The sequence below is a fragment of the Armigeres subalbatus genome, chromosome 3 (genome assembly GCF_024139115.2).
Source record: "Armigeres subalbatus isolate Guangzhou_Male chromosome 3, GZ_Asu_2, whole genome shotgun sequence".
In the NCBI taxonomy this organism is placed as follows: Eukaryota; Metazoa; Arthropoda; class Insecta; order Diptera; family Culicidae; genus Armigeres; species Armigeres subalbatus.
Genome location: NC_085141.1, coordinates 26,570,067 through 26,591,587, shown reverse-complemented (window position 1 = coordinate 26,591,587; position 21,521 = coordinate 26,570,067).

The window sequence follows — 21,521 nt, the reverse complement described above, 5'->3', positions numbered from 1 at the left end:
AAAGAGCGAATTAGACATAGATAAGGTGTATTTATTGGATTGAATCAAATATAGATACCATGTAAGCCTTTGAAACTGAGCTCAGTTTAGCTTTGTTGAAATTGAATATTTCCAAATAAGCGATTTACACTTATCGATCTGAACCGAATTGGGTGCTCGTATTGCCCACATGGTTCTACGTAGGAAAGGCAAGTGAATTAGGTTAAATGGGAATGTTAGTGGGATGAGGTTCCACATGTTCGCCGGCCCGTACATGGAATTACAACTTGCAATTTTGATCAAAAGATTCCAAGAAGCGAGTAAAGCTGTGAGTTATGAATGCTGGACTGAATTTAATTTCCACACTGCGTTATGAACGATGCCAAAATCCCATGTGGAGAGTCGAGCAATTGGACAGAGCGTCAGAACTTTCGGTGAACTATTCTTGTACTTTCCACTTTGAACAGTCATACGACTGGGTCGGAGTGCAAAATACCACTAACGATGGTCGGGACCGGGACAGGGATTCTTCGTTATGGCATTTCTGGCAAGGATTAGGTGGGTGTCACAGTGGCATTACATTGCCAGTGTTGCTGGTGAGTGCTCGTACGAGTGTTTTGCCCCGAAGTAATTGAGAACTGTATCCGCCGCAAGTGCTGGGATGTCTGTACGCTGCTCATCTTGTGAGTGTGATTTTTGTGGTTTGACAGAGGAAGTTTCATAGTCACGTGCGCATTGGATGAGATAACTTTATCCTTTGTTAGCTTGGTTGGACTTTGGATGGCAGTAGCGTTCCTAATAACGAACAAGAGTAGGATTGAACTGTAACAAATGGAGGGGGTTCATCATGACTGGCAATGTCAATCTTGGTCTGCAATGTAATATTACTAATAAAGAAGTTAAATACTTACATTTTAGACTAATTTGTTCGCAACTGAAAGTGCAAAGATCTTGTGTAAAACACTTCCAATTATATGTGTACTGAAAGTCGTTGGCATAACATCCAAACTGAGACATTACCACCTCGAAACTTATTACTTAAGCACCATAGTCATCAACTGCAGGGTTTATATTTAAGCAATCTTGCATTCATTTATTATGTGCCGTATCGTAACACGATGTTAATTTTATCTCCAGAGAAGATATCTCCAGATAATTAAACAAATTGGACCGGTAATCGAACCAAGCCACCTTCATCAACAATTTCCACGCTTTTTGTATTTATTTAACTAAGCCCAATTAATAAAGTTCGAACAAAGCCACAATGTTTGATCATTTTCAGTCCTCAGGGAAGCGGATCCCGTAGCGTAGTTCGGAAGGAATTCAGAGGGCATGTATGGAGAATTCGCGAGAAAATTTCGCGTAGAGGTCTCAAAGTGATTTATGAATAGTTTTTGGGAGAAAATCAGGAGAAGTTTCCTGGAAAGCTTCATATGAAGACTTTCTTAATTTCTAAGGGAATTCCCAGTTGATCATCTGAAGGAATATTTGAGGAAATTTCTTGAAGAAATGCTTGTAATTTTACAAAGAATTTCCTTAGAAATTCCTTAGAAAAAAAACAGGCAAATTTATGTAGTTATTCTTAGTGGAATTCTTGGACACAAGAGATCTTGTTGTAGGTATTTCGACAGATTTCTCAAAAGAACTGCATGAGGAATCCCTGAAGGAACTTCCGGAGAAACTTTTGAAGAAACTCATGAAGGAACTTCCGAGCGAACTCATGAAGGAACTTCCGGATTAATTCATGAAGAAAGTTAAGGAGGATTTCTGTGAGGAACTTCCGAAAGAATTCTGAAGGTACTTCCGAAAGAATTCCTGGAGGAATTTCCGAAAAAATCCTGGGGGAACTTCCGGAGTAATTTCTGGAGGAACTTTTGAAGGAGTTCCTGGAGGAACTTCCGGAGGAGTTCCTGGAGGAACTTCCGGAGGAGTTCCTAGAGGAACTTCCGGAGGAGTTCCTGGAGGAACTTCCGGAAGAATTCCTGGAGGAACTTCCGAAGGAGTTCCTGGAGGAACTTTCGGAGGAGTTCCTGGAGGAACTTTCGGAGGAACTTCCGGAGGAGATCCTGGGGGAACTTCCGGAGGAGTTCCTGGTGGAACTTCCGGAGGAGTTTCTGGTGGCACTTCCGGAGGAGTTCCTGGAGGACAAATTCAACTTCTTCAAGCACATCCCCATCAAGCACTACCTCAGAACCAACACCACTAGGTCCTCCTCTACCTCTACCTGCCACCATGTACTTTGTCTTGGAAGTGTCAATGGTTAAGTCTATCCTCGACGTCTCCCTCTTCAGTGGGACAAAAGCCTCCACTATTGATCTGCGATAAATTCCAATGAGGTCGATGTCGTCCACAGTGTTCTCTGTAGGAACGGGTACGAGCAACTAGCATTCGACTCCTAGCAACATTTTTCTCGTCCGTACTTGCTGGCACACCTCATCAAACCAACAATTTTGTTGGCGTCGCTGTGCCGTTTCGTGGATATTTTCCCATAATCTGTTAACGTCACCAGATCCGGTGGCATCTTCTATCCGCTCGTCCAGGTGCTGGCGAATCTGTTCAGTAAAGCCTTCAACTTTCAAACTTTGGATATTGAAACGCATCGTTCTGTTGTTTCGTGAGTTCGTGACGCTGGAATGTCGTGCCCGAATTTTTGCAACTACAAGGTAGTGATTCGAATCAATGTTCGGACCTCTGAAGAACCTTATATCTATAACACCCAGGAAAAGTCGTCCGTCGATCAGTACGTGGTCTATCTGTGAGCAAGTGACTTCACTCGGATGTTGCCAGGTGTTTTTGCGGATATTCTTACGTGCGAAGTAGGTACTGCTGATTGCCATCCCTCTAGCAGCAGCAAAGGTAACAAGTCGCGTACCATTATCGTTGGTAGCGGAATGAAGGCTTGCCGTACCAATGAGGGGCGAAAGATATTTTCTCTTCCGATCTGCGCATTTGCATCCCCGATGACAATCTTTACATCGCGTGTTGGGCACTCTCCGCAGGCCTTATCAAGGCTCTCATGGAAATCATCCAAATTCGATCGCTTATCGATTTTCACCAAATAACACGCTTCATCTGTTTCGCGAGCACCATGAAGCCAACTCCTCGTCATGCTTTGTCATCGCCGCTATAGTAGATGTAATACTTGAATGAAGTGTTGCCCATGGGATCCACCGCCCGTAATTCACGTTCTCCAGTTCTGGACGGTGGTATTTCCTGAATTGCTGCTACACTCACGCCGACCTTCTACAGCTCACGAGCCAAGAGCCCAACACGTGCGGGTTCATTCAAAGTTCTCACGTTCCAAGATCCGACTTTCCAATCGTTGTCCTTTATTCGTTGTCGGGTCTGTCGCCGTTGAATCAATCCGTTTGCTCTACTTTTCCCTTTGTTGGTAACTGTAGAATCTTCGGGAAAAGGATCGAAGTAACCTTTGCGCGGTGCGGACGTTGTTTTTTTCTCGTGTCAAAATTTTTCAGTGAAAATTTTCGTGTGAAATGTGTTTTTGAATAAATATTTTGCTGATGGAACGGGATGGTGAAAATAAGTGTAAATCAATAATTGAAAGCAACGACGGACACGACTGCAGATGTCTACCACGACCATATCAAGATACAAGAACATGGTGAGATCAAGCCAATATATCCTCAATCCTAATGGACGCGTATTTATAGTATTATTGTATATGAACGTAGTATAATGGACGCGTATTATTTATAGTTATATTCTGATTGAACTCAGCACTTACGAGTGAACATATGTAGGTATATCGTATGGCCCTCTCCGTTTTGGGCTTTGTCAGGGTCTTCTTCTTATTTGCATTACATCCCCACATGCCTCGCAGCTTAGTGTTCATTAAGCACTTGCACAGTTATTAACTGCGAGGTTTCTGGGCCAGGTTGCCATTTTTGCATTCGTGTATCATGGGGCTGGCACGATTATGCTTTTGTGCCCAGGGACCGGGAGTCGAGCCCAACCACCCTCAGCATGGTCTTGCTTTATGGCCGCGCGTTTTACCGCACGGCTAAGTAGGGCCCCGGCTTGGTCAGGGTGGGGTGGCTCAATCTGTAAATTACACCTCGAAAAACTAAAAGAGTTACTATCTAGCAATGAAATCTCGTTTTTCCCTCTCTATATCTAAGCCATTAATTCAGATAGATCGAATAGCGCCAAATCTTGAAACGTTCGAACATGTACAAAACCTATAAGTTGTGTGTTACAATTTTAAGCAATGTGCATATATTAATAATAATTTGTTGTCTGTGTTACACGTGACCATTTATTGATATATTTTCTATTTAATAATTAATCTCAAAATTTTCAATTGTATTCGTTCCTTACACACATAGACAAAAGCAAAAACGCGTGAAAAATCTATCTTCTTTTTTAGCATTCGTTCTTAACAGATTTGATCGCGACAGGTTGGATTCGATGGGGAGTCCTGTCACATTGTTTCCTGTTGGGGATGGATAGAATCGGACTATGATCTTGAGTGTTGTGGCCAGGGTGCTATTTCTCTAGTGTAAGAGAGGCACTTTTATCTTTTACCTAGGTGTAATGATCATTTTTTAACGCAGATTTCATATCTTGAATAAATTTTGTTCTGTGGGCGGTAATCAAGCCAACGATTCTACGAAACTGCGGAGCTGTTATTAGTAATTACTGTACATATTGTATATTTTATCGCCTTATGATTTTTTGCTCGCTTTTCATTGCTTTTGTTTCGGTGATTCTCCGGTAAGCAGAGCGATCGGTCGGTCGTCGAAATTTAGTTTTGTTTTGTGCGGAAAGCAAAACAATCGGCTGGTCACCGAAATTTCGTTCTGCATTGTGCGGGTGAGTAAGTTAATCAGAAAATGAAAATTTAGTTAACATCCAGTTGCGTCGATAATTAAAATAATTAACGTTCGTTCGATTTTTTTTTTGTTTTAAATCAGATTTTGGTTTGTTCAGTGCAGATTTGTTCGTGTTTTGTATTGGACGTAGAAAGATTGAAGATCGCGGCCAGACGTGTTTTCTTCAGTAGTCAGAACGATTGGCCGGTCATCGAAATTTATTTCTGCTTTGTGCGGTAAGCAGAACGATCCGCCGGTAACCAAAATTTTGTTCTGCTTCGTGCGTGTAAGTAAATTAATTAGAAAGTAAAAGTTTAAATCGCGTCTAGACATATTTTCTTCAGTAAGCAAAACGATCGGCCGGTCATCATAGTTTTGTTCTGCTTTGTGCGGTAAGCAGAACGATCCGCCGATCACCGAAATTTTGTTCTGCTTTGTGCGACCTTTAAAAAAATAGTATTGTTTTTATCGATCAAACTACTCGCTATACACGGCATACCGTTTACCAAAACGAACCCTGCCACACTCCCTACCCCATATACCCAACATCCCAGTGATCTCTCGTGGAAGTGCAGATGACTCGTCGGCTTCTATCAAAGCGAGTATCACGTCAACAATTTCCTACCCATTCCTTAATTGACCTGCATTCGGACACGGCCGGCGCTGGTATTGCTTATTTTTGGGTCACCAGTTCTTACACATTGAAGATGATGTTAGTCCCAAACTTCATCTGTTGGTTCTCTGTGTAATTACAGCTGATCTGGCAATAACGGAGGAGCAACCGTGGGCGGTCAATCATGCTCATGCTCATGCATGCTGTAGAATCTTCGGAAGGCTACCTTACCAGGGTTGCGCTACCTACATCGCGTTATAGGGGCTGCCTTCTCGATGGAGCATGATGTGCACAGTTTTGTTTAGTTGGGATACTTCCATTTTCTCCCCCTCTTGGGACGAGGGCGCAAACGGCCGTCCAAAATCACTTGCAGAGGAGGGTCTTCTTCAGTGTATTGTTGATAACGGCCGGTTTTGTGACGCTGTGGACTGCTGGTGATCGTTACGTTTGTAAGTGTTGGATCCGACGCGAACCGTGGTAGCTTGGCACTCTCGCATGACGCCCTCTGCTCCTGGATGAGTACTGATAATGATGCCCATGGGCCATTTCGCTATAGGATTTTTTCATCTCCTATCTCCTACGAGCGATTTGTCCAACTTCCATATTAGGCTGCTTCTTGGTCAACTTGGCCACGCAGCGTAGATTTTGCAGGTATTCGCCAAGTTCACATAGTTTGATGCTGAATATGTTTCAACCGTATTTACAAATTCCCGTTTTCGACGAGTTTGCTGGCGATCGGTAGAGCCTGCATAAATGGTAACTTGGCTTAATAACTGTGGAAGTGCTGAATGAAACTCTGCGAGGCGGCAATATCCCAGTGGGGATGAAGAGAATTCACTCTGAGTTGTCTTAATATTCCCTTGGAAAAAGGGGTGCGAACAACCGACCATGTTTGGGTGCCGACGACCAAAATTAGCAATCACTTTGAAAAGTAAAAATAAAAGATTAATTGCGAACGCTACGGTAGCAATCAATATTAAATCACAAAATATAGTAAATTTATTTTGCAAATAAATATGTAATAAATTTACCATTTCGATCGTTATACTTCGTTTTGTAACACTAAGCAAATAACCGAAAAAAAAACTTCTGGGTAGGTTTTCACTTGACAAAAAAATGTTTTCTCTGTTAAACGAAATATAGGCATCAGTTTGGATCGACAGTCTGCACAAAAAGATCACACACCAAAATTTTATTTTTCGTTCCAGCAAAACAGTTTGCTGGTTGTAAACCAGCAATAAACTTATTTGCTGAAATCCAGCAATCATTGAAATGATTTACTGAAAATCAGCAAACGTCATATTTTTGCCGTTTTTGCTGGAAATCCAGCAACCGTGTTATCTGTCAAATTAAAGTCACATGTTAGAGAAAAAATATGCGAAAGCACCACGATGGCATATTTGGTCAATTCCTGCGAGTTTTTGTGTAAGTTGTTTTTCTTTTATTTAAGCATTTAAAATGAATGTTGTTGTCCCCTGTCCATGGATAAGGGGCTTGACGTTGATATTTCAAGTGTCTTAAAAAGATTTTATTTTTTTTTAATGTTTGTTGTTTAATAGAGTGCTTTTTTTCAAACAAAGGTTAAGTTCAACACTAAATTAAAAATTAAGATATTTTTCCATTTTTATATCTCCTTCACAAGAATATCGTTATTTTAATGGTAATGGTTAGAAAATTAGCTCCGTAGAGAAACTTTTATCACATCTTACTTAAATAAGGTCAACAGTTATACCAAACACTTGAGGTACCATGCCTCTAAGTTAACTAATGGTTAGTGTCGCACGATCTAACAACAACTGCCTATTGGTAAATTTGGAGGTGCCGGCAGGGCTCAGTAGGGGTCTAACTAACATAACTCTAATACTAACAAGACCCTGAAACAAACGCTTATCCAAATAGCATAGCTGATAATAGCTGAAGTAGAATTTTAGTAGTGAAAAGTAGAATTTGTAGATTTACTAATTTGGCATTGGAGATAGTGAATGTATCTATTATATCTTCTCGATAATCTTTTTATTTTAGTCTCTCTAGCTGCATGGATCAACGCAAAAAACTGTTTCTCTCTTCCTTCTATTAGGTTAGTTAGAAAAATTAGCGGAAATATAGGGGACATGACTTAGTGTTTCTCGTATTAAGACAAATTCGCTGACCTTTACCTTATAATAAAATAAATGACCGATAGTAAAATAAATGACTGAAATTTAATGATATCAAATAAATAATAAAAAACGAAAATAAATACATGACCATCGGTGGACACTGTTCAAAGACAAGAGACAGAGTTCTGTTTAGAATAGTTAATTGAGACCATTGCACTCACATGATAGAGAATAACTAGTACCACTATTATTGCTACAAGACTAATAACTTGACCACTTACGGAAATGAGGATAGACCATATGATGCGTTGAATATTGTATATCCTGAATCTGAATAACTGAATTTTAGACCTCATTATTTTAATAAATAATAAAGGTTTGAATATTAGAAAAGGAATAGAACTTGACAAAAAAAGCAATTACGGAGCATCTGGACAGAAATTTTGTATAATGATCACTATTAGACTACTGAAACTTTAACATATGACATTACTGTGACTGATAGGATACAATTAACTCGACGACGTATTGACAAACATTCGATACTCAACCGTGTTAAAATAAGGGAAGCTCTTCAATGTGTCCATTTATTACAATAGTACTTAAATTAATCTATTTTGAAACTACCCTACCAGAATGATATCATTACATCTTTATTCGAAATTGTTACTTGGAAATGGCAACAGTACCACCCGTTATCAACATAGACTACTATTAGGTATTGAATGTCAGCTCCAAGTAACTAATAATTAAATTTACATGTTAACTACTTATTCAGAAAACATCTATGTACATGTTGAGCTTCCATTATTTGTTCGGTTTATAATTGACAGACTGTAGATAGAAAGAATAATGTATCGGTATGATCACAATACAAACCCAGGCCGCAGTGACCTAGTGAGCAACATAGCTTGAGTCGTCTGCTAGTATTGTGTATCACATGGAGAGCCCAGCCGAGATACCAGTCTATTAAGACTACAACTGGTCAACTCTCGAAAAAAAAAAAAAAAAAAAAAATGAATGTTGTTGTCATTGAATTTAACACTTTTTTTATTATAGCCGAAGAAAGATGTGGACCAGTATATCTGGCTATCGGAGCGCCACAAATCCACTTTTTCATATTTTAAGCCCAAATAAACGGTGAAGGAGATTGTTACATTCATGTCAAAAACCGGCATCGTGTTGGAAAATACCATTTATAACATATTACGCAATAGCCTTCACAGACTACCAGCTCTATGACTTATTAAAACGTATAGGTTGATATCAAAGATCACACGCATCATTTTCTTTTAAAAAGATATCAAATGACTATATGCGTAATCTGTACAGGCTACAACCAAGGAAGGGATCGTACACTAATTACGTAAGCACTTACGGGGTAAGGGGGTCTGCCATTTTCTTACGCTCCACATAAATAAAAGAAATATTTGTATGGGAAAAATCTTACATGGGGGGAGAGGGTATTCAAAAACCCGAAAAATTTGCTTACGTAATTAGTGTACGGCCCCGAATGCAACAAAATAGGATAACATGATTGTTTTCCGCGCATCTAGTGAAGTGACCGGCTTCTGACGGTGTTTTCGGTCAAGAATTTATTGGTTTTCAATATGGTGACATAAAAATAGCCATCTGTTTTGCTTTTGAAATATACAAATATTCGCAGTTTGATGAGTTCGCAATAAATACCGTATTTAGGGAGGGGGCATATTCAAGACATGAATTTACTCAAAGCGGAGAAATCATAACATTTGAAAATATAAACCTAATTTTTGCCTAATTTAAACTTCACTGAGCGTTCTAAAGTACCAAACCTCATGAAAATATTGAGAACCCAAATTTTCTCATATCCGCACATCTATGATTTTGTTTACTGTCTACATTTGTTTTGTTCGAGAAGCTTCTGGAATTATATTCAGCGGCAAAATTTTACAGCCAGATTATACATGGTACTGTACAGATGTACAGTACATAAGTACAAAATGAAACTCGAACGCAAGTTCGGGTACAAGTATACTTTTCGTGCGTATGCGTACAAACACGAAGCAAGGGTACAGATGGAGTACACGAACAGCTGTACTCAGCGTGTTCGATGTTCGTTTGGGAAGACTGCCGGCAACCGACCACCTTCCCCTACTCTTTAACAGAAAAATAGAAAACATGTTGTAAATTGGCCACATCAAAGTAGGCTCTGGTTTGAGTCATATGCCCTAATGGACTGAACAATGTGTATTTAATCAAGGGTGCAACCACTCCTAGATAGTTGGCATCAAAGCGTATCCGCTTCTGGGAAATGCATAAAGCAACTTCTGTTGAAGTGTTAAAGTGTTATCGTTTTCAGCCCGGAAGAATGACTTTACGATGCAATGAGCTTTATGGTTAAGAGAACTCTTTATCCATTATAACATTTTATTACTGACCCTGGTCATATAATATGCGCTGAACGATCGTAAAAAGTGTGAACTACCAGCCAAATCTCTTACCCGCACAAATATACGGTGAGTGAGAAAAATATATTGTAAATAGGACTTTGACCGTATATAAATTATGTCATAAGGACATGTTTGTATTAATCATTTCGGTGATGTTGCCCAAATGATGTTTGTTTTGACTTATGTACTATTTTTGACATTTTGGACCAGCATATTGTAGCAAATAAAATTGATTGATTAAATTGATTTATTGCTGTAATACTTGTGTTAGCTTTTTAGCATTCATGCCATCTTACTGCCTGAGGCTCGAAATCAAGTGCTAAAGCGCAGATATTTCCTAATTTTCTTCCTCAGCTTAGTACCCCAATCAAATTTAACCGGTTGTTAACCCATTTCCATCGACCAACATGTCAATCACGTAAGACCTACTTTTCTAGATTTTGACACATTTCTTCGATTCCTCGAACCGATTTTCTGAAAATCGTTTCTATAAGACTTGGGAGACCATCTGTGACGAGGGGCTATTCAACATGAACACAATGTCGACATTCAATCAAATCAAGTAAACTTATTTGATTCGCTTTAACGTGATTTAGGCGACAAATTGGCTTTATTCACGACCATGACGGACGTCCCCGTTGATTAAAATGGAATTAAACGAAGGAATCCGAAGGTTGACATTTTTTCTGTAGATCTGAACCGTTGTTATTCATTCCATCTGTATGTTGCTCGAACAAACAAATAAATATCAAATGTTTGTCCAATATCACAAAGCTACTAATGCAACGTGATACACATAACGACAAGAATGGAAACCTGTCCTGGCACCGTGATAGAACTATTCTATAATACATAATTGTCTCGCGGCGCACAGCTCATGGAATGAACATAATTTCGTGCCTGCGACGACAAAAGCACCGTCTTCCGGACGGTGACTCCGATAATAACGGATAAATGGCATGACGAGGAATTTTCCTTTCATCGACCGTAGAATTTCCACACGCAAGGTGTTTGGCGCCTATTCATTTCTTATGTACCTACATGTATTGTGTTTGAGATTAAGGATAATTCATCCCATTCAATGGTGTACTATTCTGTTGGATGGTGTCAGGAATTCTATTCAAGCGACACGATGTTACTGAAGAAATGGCTTTTCACTCTCCCAGTGCTGATTCGTAGTAATACAGAACATGCCACTTGAATTCAGTCTTTGTTGGAAGCATTTCGATAATCGATATGCGAAATCTGTTAAATACGTGTCGTAGGAATTTTCAATATTATTAATTGTAACATGGTAAGAATATTGACTAAAAATTAATAATCTTCCCTTGATATTACAATTATTAATAACATCGTTAAAGTCTACGTTTAACGGATTTTTTATATCGAGCTTGCCGAGAGCTGGCCAACGACTGTCTCTTGATGATCTCAATTATAAATATTAGATCATATATAATGGAAGTGTGAGTCCGTTCAAGAGCCTAATATTTTAACGATCATACAATTTTCGGCAATCAACTTGAATTAACATCCCATGTTAATTCAATGTTGTGTATCATAAATTTTGAAATGATTGCTTCGACGGATATATGAACACCGCTTTTCATCGTTATGGCGAGCAGCGACGCTTCTGAGAACTAATTTTCCATTAGACTTGCTTTCCTGTCGACACAGATGACTCACACAATGTGAGTGATTTTCCAAACGATACGACTGCCTGCCTTGACATGGTCTAATCTAATATGAAACTTCCGGCACGGGGGACATGTGCTTCGGTGCTGATGACAGCCTCAGCAGTGGAGAATCATTGGATTCGATTCACATTCGACGATTAAATTGCCATGAAGGAATTTATCCCCTGATTAGTCAATATTTACATAATCGGCCAATATTTCATGATTATTGTTTACGGATGCGAGACAGTTTCTGCTGAATTAATTACTCCTGATGATATGAAACTTTTCTAATTAGGCATAGGAAAGGCAATTATCCTGCATTCCGCTCAATTATCTCTGAACGGTCAATTATCTTCGAATATATGGACATCTTCGACAAATATTCCATTCTACGGTTTGATGCTTTGCTATTACCATTCTCCTGAATGCGAACGACAGACACAATTATCGTGGGATCACTAATTGCTAACCCAATCGGATGCCTGATAATGATAATCATATTATGGGGAAGCTCCATCAGAACGATTACCGAGCACTGACTGGTTCATCATTACGCAAGATCTTCCGATGAGCAGCGGTACATATGCATCAGCATTCTGTTCGACGCCAACAATTATTTTTCCTCTAGGTGTGATTCTTTCATTCTGACGTAGCCCGACCTAACGGGATGAGTGGGAAGTTGGTAGCACTACTCGATAGCAAACGGATTCATTCCCGTTAGTTATTATTTCTAAGTAATGGAACCTAGTGGAACAAAACAACACTTCCAATAAAATTTATTTAAAATTACTGCAAAACTTTTGACGTACACTACGTCTAAGGGGAAGGCTCAGATATAGGGTATAAAATAAAAATTTAAAAATTGGAGACCGTCACGAAGTTATGTAAGATTTGTAACGCTAAAGGTCCTTTATTTTTCGATGGATTTTTGATATTTATATATCAATCGATACGCAAACTCATCTCCAATTTTCCAGCTGTATTGAAACTTTTAATTATCAACGTCAAACTATTGAAAATTGCAGTTCTTTCCAAACCCAGTAAAATTTTCAGAACCAACCAATCCCGTTCATTCATCCCCATCACGGACATCAAATTGATGTAAGTTATGGCCCATTTTCTCTGTGCATAAAAAGAGCCGCGCAGACGCTCGTCGTTTTCGATGGAGATTTCGCGGAGGACTAACCATGGCGTCTGGATTCTGGAAGCGATTCCAGCAACAATGGCTGCCGTAACGAAAGCGTTTGTGGTGCAGAAAAAACCTTTTCGCTACGGTAGCGTCTGCGGCGGTCGAGGCAGCAGCAGCGCGTCATTTACGTTCGAGATTTCACGGAGCGTGTTCCAATCAGCATCGAAGGCGATCGTCGGCAATCGACGGCGTCCGATGCGGCGAATCATCGGATGACGGTCGGATGCTGTTAGTGAGGCATATAATAAAAAAAATCAATTCTTTTCAGGACCAACATTACATTTTGAAGAATTGTTGAGAAGAGTGACAAAAGAAAGTTGATTCCAAACGAAATTAATCATAGAATTAAACATAATCGCTTGGCATCGATAGTGGAATCATGGCGCTAGTGTCGGTCAAAGCAGCGGCCGTCAGCGATCGATTGCTGCAGAAATTTATCTACCAATGTGGCATCTTCAGTGAGTTGGCTGTCGTCGGAGAAAAGTTAAATATTCTCGCGAGATCCTAACTTTGGTTTTGTTTCTGTGATTGGAAATGAAATCGGTTCTTTTCAGGACCACAATGTTATACAAGAGAAGGTTTATCCGATACAATTTTTCGTCAAAGTTCAAAGCATAATCGCTCGGCAACGGCACAAAGTGGCTGTTGGTAGCAGAATAATGCAATTTATTCGCAAGGATGGTTTCAGTAGCTAACATTTTCATGACACTACAATGATCATTGCACCCAAAGTGCAACTAATAAACAAGTCGAAAAGCAAGTTAAGTTTTAGTTGGAATGTAGAGCCATTGAAGAAGAAGAAGGTTTTTAACCGGAATCGCCATAAGAACTATTCAGATAGAGAAATAAATCAACGCTGGAGAGAGACTTTCAATGGTTTGGAGACACCATTGGGCCTAGTTGGGTTAATGAAACCCAGCTCTCTATTCATATGTTCCGTTCCGTATTCGATACAACAACCGTACAGACTGAACTTAATTATTAATTCTATTTATTATATTTACAAAAACATTTTTGTAGATGTTGAAGTCAAATTCGTTACAAATTACATTAAAAGCACGGATATAGGAGTCTAGTGGGTTGTTGTAACCACTTGGTTGGTTGACTGCATCAAGTCATCGACTGCTTGTGCGTTAGCTGTGTCGCACTGGCTGCTGTATTTAGGTTGCGTGACATGTAATTAATTGTACGATTCTGCTTATGGCATGCAGTTTTGTGTCCTTTTATTAAAATACGTCACCTGTAACTGTGTGTAGTTCTCCAGGATTATATCCAAGAATTCCTTCTAGAATTTCTCCAGGAATTTCTTCTGTAATTCCTCCAAGGATTTTTCCAGAAGTTTCTGAAGTAGTTACTCTAGGAATGCTTCAACGACTCCCTCTAGGTATGCCTCCAGTAGCTCCTCTAGAAATTCATCTGAAAGTTCCTCCGGGAAATGCTCCAGGTGTTTCTCTAGAAATTCCTTCCAGAGTCAACCCAACGAACAATTCAAGCTGAATAAGCTAGTTTTTTCGCTGAAGACACTATTTTTGATTAGATAAGCGTTTAACCAGCTCCCAATGTTTGTTGGTAAGGAATTTCTTCTGGAGTTCCTCCAAGGGTAACTTCAGCAAATTTGTAAAAGATTCCTCCTGCAGTTCATCCAGAAATTCCTCCAGCAGTTTCTCTAGGAATTCTTGCAGGAGTTGCTTCACGAATTTCTCCTGGAGTTTCTCCAGAAGTTCCTCATAAAATTCATCCAAGGAGTCTTCCAGTTTTTCTTCGAGAACCTTCACGCGCCTACAGGAATTTCTCAGCAAATGCCTTCTGACGTTCGTCCAGAATATTTTTGAATAATTCCTCCTGGAGATGACTTTCTCTAGGAATTCCTCCCGGAGCTCCTCGGAGATTTATTCCAGGAGTTCCTCTAGGAATATCTCTGGGCGTTCAGCCGAGGATTCCTTGAGAAATTCCTTCTGAAGTTTCTCCAAGTGTTTATCAAGAAATTCCTTGAATTCCATCAGGAAATCCTTCACGATTTCCATCAAGAATTCCTCCTGGAAATGCTTCTTGAGTTGCTTCAGAAAATCCAGCATTTCTTGCGAGCGTTCCTCCAGGATATGTTTTTATAGTTTCTAAGGGAATTCCTTCTGAAGTTTCTCCAAGAGTTACTGCAGGAATTCTCCAGTAGATTTTAGTCGTTCCTCCGGGAGCTACTTAAGGAAATGTCCTAAAATTCCTTCAATTTCAACTTCTCCAGGAATTCCTTCAAGAGGATATCCAGGGATTCCTTCTAGACTTTCTATTGGAATTTATCAAGGAAAACCTCCTGGAGTTGCTGAAGAAATTCCATCAGGAGCTACTTCAGGAATTTCTCCAGGTGCCTCTCTTGAAAGGAGGCTTCCGAGCCTCTTGAAAGGAGGCTTCCGAGCATCTTGAAAGGAGGCTTCCGAGCCTCTTGAAAGGAGGCTTCCGAGCCTCTAAAAACGAGGCTTCCGAGCCTCTTGAAAGGAGGCTTCCGAGCCTCTTGAAAGGAGGCTTCCGAGCCTCTTGAAAGGAGGCTTCCGAGCCTCTTGAAAGGAGGCTTCCGAGCCTCTTGAAAGGAGGCTCCCGAGCCTCTTGAAAGGAGGCTTGAGCCTCTTGAAAGGAGGCTTCTGAGCATCTTGAAAGGAGGCTTCTGAGCCTCTTGAAAGGAGGCTTCTGAGCCTCTTGAAAGGAGGCTTCTGAGCCTCTTGAAAGGAGGCTTGAGGCCTCTTGAAAGGAGGCTTCTGAGCCTCTTGAAAGGAGGCTTCTGAGGCCTCTTGAAAGGAGGCTCTGAGCCTCTCGAAAGGAGGCTTCTGAGCCTCTCGAAAGGAGGCTTCTGAGCCTCTCGAAAGGAGGCTTCTGAGCCTCTTGAAAGGAGTCTTCCAGCCTCTTGAAAGGAGGCTTCCCAGCCTCTTGAAGGAGGCTTCCCAGCCTCTTAAAGGAGGCTTCTGAGCCTCTTGAAAGGAGGCTTCTGAGCCTCTTGAAAGGAGGCTTCTGAGCCTCTTGAAAGGAGGCTGAGCCTCTTGAAAGGAGGCTTCTGAGCCTCTTGAAAGGAGGCTTGAGCCTCTTGAAAGGAGGCTTCTGAGCCTCTTGAAAGGAGGCTTGAGGCCTCTTGAAAGGAGGCTGAGGCCTCTTGAAGGAGGCTGGAGCCTCTTGAAAGGAGGCTTCTGAGCCTCTTGAAAGGAGGCTTCTGAGCCTCTTGAAAGGAGGCTTCTGAGCCTCTTGAAAGGAGGCTTCTGAGCCTCTTGAAAGGAGGCTTGAGCCTCTTGAAAGGAGGCTTCTGAGGCCTCTTGAAGGAGGCTTCTGAGCCTCTTGAAAGGAGGCCTGAGCCTCTTGAAAGGAGGCTTCTGAGCCTCTTGAAAGGAGGCTCTGAGCCTCTTGAAAGGAGGCTTCTGAGCCTCTTGAAAGGAGGCTTCTGAGCCTCTTGAAAGGAGGCTTCTGAGCCTCTTGAAAGGAGGCTTCTGAGCCTCTTGAAAGGAGGCTCTGAGCCTCTTGAAAGGAGGCTTCTGAGCCTCTTGAAAGGAGGCTTCTGAGCCTCTTGAAAGGAGGCCTGAGCCTCTTGAAAGGAGGCCTGAGCCTCTTGAAAGGAGGCCTGAGCCTCTTGAAAGGAGGCTTCTGAGCCTCTTGAAAGGAGGCTGAGCCTCTTGAAAGGAGGCTCTGAGCCTCTTGAAAGGAGGCTTCTGAGCCTCTTGAAAGGAGGCTTCTGAGCCTCTTGAAAGGAGGCTTCTGAGCCTCTTGAAAGGAGGCTTCTGAGCCTCTTGAAAAGAGGCCTGAGCCTCTTGAAAGGAGGCTCGAGCCTCTCTGGAAAGGAGGCTCTGAGCCTCTGGAAAGGAGGCCTGAGCCTCTTGAAAGGAGGCTTCTGAGCCTCTTGAAAGGAGGCTTCTGAGCCTCTTGAAAGGAGGCTTCTGAGCCTCTTGAAAGGAGGCCTGAGCCTTTGAAAGGAGGCTTCTGAGCCTCTTGAAAGGAGGCTTCTGAGCCTCTTGAAAGGAGGCTGGAGCCTCTTGAAAGGAGGCCTGAGCCTCTTGAAAGGAGGCTTCTGAGCCTCTTGAAAGGAGGCTTCTGAGCCTCTTGAAAGGAGGCTCTGAGCCTCTTGAAAGGAGGCTGAGCCTCTTGAAAGGAGGCTCTGAGCCTCTTGAAAGGAGGCTTCTGAGCCTCTTGAAAGGAGGCTCTGAGCCTCTTGAAAGGAGGCTTCTGAGCCTCTTGAAAGGAGGCTTCTGAGCCTCTTGAAAGGAGGCTTCTGAGCCTCTTGAAAGGAGGCTCTGAGCCTCTTGAAAGGAGGCTTCTGAGCCTCTTGAAAGGAGGCTTCTGAGCCTCTTGAAAGGAGGCTTCTGAGCCTCTTGAAAGGAGGCTTCTGAGCCTCTTGAAAGGAGGCTTCTGAGCCTCTTGAAAGGAGGCCTGAGCCTCTTGAAAGGAGGCTTCTGAGCCTCTTGAAAGGAGGCTGGAGCCTCTTGAAAGGAGGCTTGCAGAGCCTCTTGAAAGGAGGCTTGAGCCTCTTGAAAGGAGGCTTCTGAGCCTCTTGAAAGGAGGCTTCTGAGCCTCTTGAAAGGAGGCTTCTGAGCCTCTTGAAAGGAGGCCTGAGCCTCTTGAAAAGAGGATTCTGAGCCTCTTGAAAGGAGGCTTTATTTAGCCTCTAGAAAGGAGACTTCCAAGCCTCTTGAAAGGTGGTTTCTGAGTCTCTTGAAAGAAGGCTTCCGAGCCTCTTGAAAGGAGGCTTCTGAGCCTCTTGAAAGGAGGCTTCCGAGCCTCTGGAAAGGAGGCTCTGAGCCTCTTGAAAGGAGGCTGAGCCTCTTGAAAGGAGGCTTCCTGAGCCTCTTGAAAGGAGGCTTCCGAGCCTCTTGAAAGGAGGCTTCCGAGCCTCTTGAAAGGAGGCTTCCGAGCCTCTTGAAAGGAGGCTTCCGAGCCTCTTGAAAGGAGGCTTCCGAGCCTCTTGAAAGGAGGCTTCCGAGCCTCTTGAAAGGAGGCTTCCGAGCCTCTTGAAAGGAGGCAAACGAGCCTCTTGAAAGGAGGCTTCCGAGCCTCTTGAAAGGAGGCAAACGAGCCTCCTCCAGGAATTTATTCTGAATTAACTTCAAGAAGTTCACGAGACGAGCCAGCCTAGGGCTGAAAGTCTCGCTTATAAAGGAAAAAAAAAACTTCAAGAATTCTTCTTGGCGTCCTCCAAAAATATGTTGTGAAGTTCCTCCAGGCGTTCCATCTGGGCTTCTTCCAGGAGGAGTTCTGAAAATGCCTCCTGAGTTCTCCTAGGAATTCCTCAAAAGAAGTCTTTCCATAGTTCCTCCACGAGTACCTCCAAAAAACCATCGAAGAGGAGATATTCTTGAAAAAACTTTAGGCAAAATAACTGGAAAAAAATCCATGGAATCTTCTTGTAGAAACTTCAGAAAAAATCTTAGAGGAATTCCGAGAGTAATTTCTGGAAGAATTCTTTTTTTAAAACTCTGGAGAAATTCTCCTGGAAGAAGTGAAAAATGTATTACACAGCTCAAGGTGGAATCCTGAAAGAACTCTAGGTGGAATCTCTTGAGAAACCCCAGAGGAAATTCCTGGAGGAGCTCCAGGTAAAATTCCTGAAGGAAATTCTAGACGAACTCCTTGAGGTATTCTTAATGAAATTTATTGAGGAACTCTAGGAGGAATTTCTGGAAGAACTATAGGAGGGAACCCTTAGCTTCCGAAGGAATTCTGAAAGGAACTCCAGAAGAAATTCTTGGAGGAATGCCTGGACGGATTCCTAAAGGAACTCATGAAGGTACACCAGAAGTAATTTCTGAAGAAACTCCTGGAGGAACGCCTGGGAGAACTTGTGGATAAATGCTTAGGAACTCGTAGAGGATTTCCAGGCGAGACTCAAGGAAATCGTTTAAGACTTCCACCTGTATTTTAATTTAACTAGGACCACAAGACCAAGTAACAATTGCAATGCTTTGAAGACTTATGCAAGTTTTATAGAGGTTTTAACCCTTCTCTAGCTCGCGGTAAACTTTTTAATAGCAAGTGACCCCTCGAACTGGGTCTCAAGGTCGGCTTACTACTGGGAAATCGGAGGGGCTTCGTTAACAACGTGCTGTTTATTGTCACCATTCTCTTGTTAGTTTAAAATGAATTCTATTGTGGAAGAAAACTATGGATTTATTGAATATGCGTGTGGGTGGAAATTAATTTGGACGAACCGGTACTGCTGCTGCTGAAATTACGTTTCTGGTGTTCTCGATGACGATGGACGAGCGCTCGCCGAAGAGCGTGTAGTCTGGTTTGGCCTCCGACAGGGTGGTGGTAATAGTTGGAAGGGAAAGCTGGTGGATCGGATAGCAGATCGTCTTGGCTTGACGGTGCGATCTGCTTCTCACGCTGGCGTCTTCCCTCTTTGGCTTATATCGACAGACCCCAGGACAATACCGGAATGACTCTGCCGAGAGGGGTCCTCTTTTACGGTTAGGGCACCGGTTCGGGCCCGAGGTAAATCGCTCCTTGGTAAATTTTAACCGCGCAAGGCTAGAGCGTATGGTCTTTTACGAATTAGGCGTAGTGGCCAGCTAGGGTCCACTAGGCCGATCGTGTGCTTCGCCAACCGTAGGTTGGCACACAAAAATGGCTTCGTATCGTGAGGTACTACAAAAGGTCCTGTGAGGGTAATGGGAAAATTTTCATCAAATGCCGTACTGAACGCAACTAGTCATTAGTTTTACGTTAGTTTTAAGTTAGTTTAAGTCGGGTTGCAGTAAACTATGCACGTACTTGATCGAACTTAATCACACAACCGTATTTCAACCACTCACCCTATCACTAGGACATTTTGAAAAATTACTTCTTTCGATCCGAAGCACACGAACGCCAGAACTAAAGTGAGGGATGGCGGATTCTCAGTACGCCTCAATCCCTCCCAAGATGAATTTTTTCTTTTGTTTCAGGATTTGCGCGCGCCTGCATGTCGTGTTATTGCACCCACTGATGTTCAACATGTCTCCTTGTACCCACACTTCTTCTTCTTCTTCTTGGCATTACATCCCCAGACTGGGACAGAGCCGCCTCGCAGCTTAGTGTTCATTAAGCACTTCCACAGTTTTTAAGTGCGAGGTTTCTTAGCCAGGTTACCATTTTTGCATTCGTATATCATGAGGCTAGCATGATGATACTTTTATGCCCAGCGAAGTCGAGAAAATTTCCAACCCGAAAATTTCCTAGACCGAACCCGGAATCGAACCCAGCATGGTCTTGTTTGGAGCTGCGCATCTTACCGCACGGCTAAGGAGGGCCCACACTACTCTTATACAATTCAAATTTACAAAAACACTAACGCTACTACCGGGACCGAAATCCGTACAGCACCGAAATCCACCTCATGAGATATCAACAAATTAAAGGGGGTTAAAGGTAATTCATGTAGAAAAAATTAACCTTATCCTGTTCAGATTTTTGGCAGTAAGCTTTTGAAAGAAAGCTTTGAAATTAAAACAGCAAAAATCAAAAAACAAATCTCCACCCACCAAACGCGGAGTATGTGCCGCCATTTTGTTTTCGGGTAGAGCATAATTGCAGTAACTGTGTTTTAATTGCTAATTGTGAATCATTACATAAGCTAAGCGGAATACAAATCGAAGGGATCGCTTCTCAAGGTGCGTATCGAACTATTTACAGTGGTAGTTTAGTCAATCAGACTGTTTCAATTTAAATATTTAGTTTAAAAAATAGCTGTACGGATTTTGATCCTTTGATTCGAAATCCGTCCACAGTGGACGGATTTCGAGTCAGGATTAGTTGATTTAATTCATTATTTTATCATGTTTTTCGTAGTTTATAATGAGTAAATGTGAAACACTTCAAAAGTAGAAGCCTTCATGCTCTTGTGTCAATGACAAACCTGTTATTTACATTCGATTCCTATTTTCTAATGACTTTTTCATATACCAAGGTGCTTAAGTGTACGGATTTCGATGCCCCACGGCAACAATAATTTTATTTTTTGAATTTACTAATATTACTAACCCAACACTAAAAGCCTCAGGAACGTGACAATAACAAAATACATTCAGCACATTTTAAAAACTAAAAATATTGTAACACTTGGTTACAAGGTTTCATAATAGCATGCTCAAAAGCTTAAGGTTTTATTTTGGTTTTATACAGTTATCATTTATTTAGATCCACAAGAGTACTAAAGAACTACCGGATAAGAATGTGGTGGAAATTCTGGACGAACTATTGATGGAATATCTGATGGATTTTCCAACAGAATTTGGTGAAATTCCTGAAAGAACTTCTGGGTGGATTCTTGAAGGAAGTTCTGAAGAAACGGACACGTCTAGCACTTTTCTTGAATGGATTTATAGTAGGAAAAAAAAACAAAGATCGGCAATTACAAAAGATTTTCAGGAAAATGAAATCCATGTCTAGTTGATTGTTTTCAAAACATAGCGAAGGAATTGCCGAATATTCTTGAAGGATTTTTTATGGCTTGCAAATATTTCTGGATTTTCTCTTTAGCATCTTTCTTCATTTCCTACGTTTCAAGTTCTACGGCTCCAACTTCTAACCGGTAACCTATACAAAGTTCTCGACTACTTCCTAGCGAGGGGTTATAATTATACTAACGTGAACAGCAGATATTTCCTTAGACCAATAAAACACATCTGGTTCCGAGCGAGTATCAGATAGAAGTGAACTCGCAATCTTTATTCCTACCTAACAACCTTTGTACATA